The sequence below is a fragment of the Orycteropus afer genome, unplaced genomic scaffold (assembly GCF_000298275.1).
Source record: "Orycteropus afer afer isolate SDZICR_OR568_19922 unplaced genomic scaffold, OryAfe1.0 scaffold00103, whole genome shotgun sequence".
In the NCBI taxonomy this organism is placed as follows: Eukaryota; Metazoa; Chordata; class Mammalia; order Tubulidentata; family Orycteropodidae; genus Orycteropus; species Orycteropus afer.
The window spans coordinates 9,200,580-9,203,832 of NW_006921690.1; positions in this window are offsets into that span (position 1 = coordinate 9,200,580).

Here is a 3,253-nt window from a genome sequence, read left to right on the forward strand (position 1 = left end):
GTCTCACCTATTTTGGTCATGTTGTCAGAAGGGACCATTCCCTGGAGAAGGATGTCATGCTTGGTAGGGTGGAGGGTCGACGAAAAAGGCGGAGACCTTCAATGAGATGGATTGACACGGTGGCTGCGATGATGGGCTCAAGTATAGCAGGGATTGTAGAGCTGGCGCGGGATCAGGCAGTGTTTCGTTCTGCTGTGCATGGGGTCGCTATGAGTCAGAAACAACTTGACGGCACCTAACAACAACAACACATTGTTCAATATTTTGCCAATAGAATCCTTCAATATTACAACTTGAGGCTTGGATTTTTTTCTTCAGTTCTTTCAGCTTGAGAAATGCCTTTTGATTTTCTAACTCCAGGCCTTTGCACAATTCATTTTAATACTTGTCTTCTTGAGCTGCCCTTTGAAATCTTCTATTCAGTTCTTGAAGTAAAAGAGCTTACCTTTTCTTCCATTCACTTTAGCTACTCTTCTTTCAAGAACAAGTTTCAGAGTCTCTTCTCACATCCATTTTTGTCTTTTCTTGCTTTGCTGTCTAATGACCTTTCCCTTCTTCATGTGTGATGTTCTTGATGTCATCCACAACTTGTCTGGTCTTTGGTTATTGGTGTTCGGTGTATCTAATCTGTTCTTCAGATCATCTCTAAATTCAGGTGGGATATATTCAAGTTCATATTTTTACTTTTGTGGAGTTGTTTTAATTTTCTTCTGCTTCAACTTAAACTTGCAATATGAGCAATTGCTGGTCTGTTTCACATGCAGCCCCTGGGCTTGCTCTGACTGATGATTTTGAGCTTCTCCATCATTTCTTTCCACAGATATATTTGATTTGATTCTTGTGCATTGTATCTGGTGAGGTCCACATGTATAAATGCTGTTTATGTGGTTGAAAACGTATTAGCAATGAATAAGTCGTTGGTCTTGCAAAATTCTACCACACAATCTCTGGGAGTCATTTCTATCACCAAGTCCATATTTTTCAACTACCATGCATAGTTGGAACTTGTTTAGAAATCTCTGGCCTACTGTGCTACAGTTATCCGAGGACACAATACTAACATATGAGGGCGCATACTTTATACCTCTAGTCTTTTTTTATCTTAAGAAGGGCAGTTGTATTAATTAGTAAATCTCTTTAGATTGAAGAACTAACTCATTAAGGTTTATTCAAGTAATGAAGTGTGTGTTGCAAGGATATATATATATATATATAAATAAGAAAGATCTTGACCATATGACCTGGCTTCATTGAAACTGGGTTACTTTCAAGATACAACAGATCTGACAACAGCTTGTGGCAACCACAGCAGTTGTTGACTCCCAAGTGTTTAGGTATAGAACCGTAGTGTTTAATTGGCTCTTCTTTTCATCTTTCCTTATACAAACTTGCAGAATTCCTTCCCCTTTATCTTCCGTTTAAATTCCTGAGAGAATCTAATTGGCTCAGTTCATTATCACTGTTAACATTTGGGCAGTGCTTCCTTAACAGGTAGCCAACTTATAAGCTTCTGGCCAAGATAAAGACTAGCTTTCCTGGGACAGGTCTTCAGCCAAACCAGAACAGTTTTGGGACCAGGAGAAAACAAAATACAGAACTTAACCACACACTTTAAGAATTCCTAGGGCCATTTTCCCCTAAGAGGTTTGAGGAGCTTTCTAACAAGGGTTGAGAATATATGTCAAATACTGTGAGACTTGGTCTGTTAGTGATCTTTAGTCATTCAATAGTTTTTAAATCTTTATGTAGTTGTTTGACACAAAAAGGCTTCAAGGAGAAAGTAAGTATTTCTTCAATTATACCTTTTGGGGCAAAGTTAGAAACTTTATGTATAGAATACTGGAAAATTAGTCTTTCTCTGTCAAATATTTTCTATAGGAAAGTATATCTTTATAGACCAATTTAGGAATGCCATGAACCAAATTATTTTGGAACAAAAAGGATTAAATTTTTATGTGCATGTATCAAATAGTAAAAACCAAACCAAACTCACTGCCATCGAGTTGGATCTGAATCATAGAAACCCCTCCCTGGGTTTCTGAAGTGGTATCACTATGGAAGTAGATTGCCCAACCTTCCTTCCGAGGAGTGGCTGGTGGGTTTGAACCGCCAGGCTTCTGGTTAGCAGTCAAGTGCCTTAGGCACTACGCTACCAGAGCTCCCTTTAAAAACTAGATGAAAGTATTATTTTCCCAAGTCCTTCCACTTTGAAAAAATAAAAATAAATCCAGAAGTGCCCATGTACATTTCTGTCCCTCACCTATATTCTTAAAAAATAAATCCTAATATAGTTGACTGTTGCTGGGGAAAAACACCAAAGAGAGAAGCCATTCTACTTTGAGGATTTTTTTTTTTTTTTTTTAATATCCCACTTCAGTAGGCTAACATGTAATTACTAGTGTTCCTAGTTTAATTTAGGAGTGAAGATATTTAATGAAAGCAGCAGCAGTGGAGAGCAGGTTACTTCCATGAAAATACCAGTAGATGTCAGCAAAAACTAAGGCAGTAACATACTAATTTTGCACAAGGATGTTAAAGTGTTCTAGCAGGTTACCCTAAGTTAAGTAGAAAATTTCTAATTACCAAAGCTCAGGCCAGACGAAGCATCTCAGTTTCATACATTATATTCAACTTGTAATTAGCTTTTCCACCGGGAGGGGCGTGGGGAGGACACAGTGGAATCTGATTTTTCAACGTAGCAACAGCTCTTTCAAAGGACTAAACTATTCCAATGGTTTTATTCACAAAGACTGTTTTAGTATAACAAACCACACTAAATAAAATGTAGTCATCCATTTTCAAATAAAAAAATGGTTTGCAGAATATTTCATATTATCTGGGCATTCTAATATTCTGAACATGGAGTATTTGTGAGTACATAAATACATGTATTTTTCTGGGGAGATAATTTACAGCTTTATTCAGTTTCTCACAGGGGGGCCTGACTTCTAAAAAGTTACAAACTGTGCCGTAATTAACCAAAATTATATTCTCTTTATTAAGACATCACTATTCACATATATAGGAGCTCTGGTAGCATAGTGCCTAAGGCACTTGACTGCTAACCAGAAGGCTGGCTGTTCTAAACCCACCAGCCACTCCTCGGAAGGAAGGTTGGGCAATCTACTTCCATAGTGATACTGCCTTGGAAACCCAAGGAGGGGTTGCTATGAGTCGGGTCCGACTTGATGGCACATATCAAGAACATTCACATATAGGAGCTCTGGTAGCATAGTGCCTAAGGCATTTGACT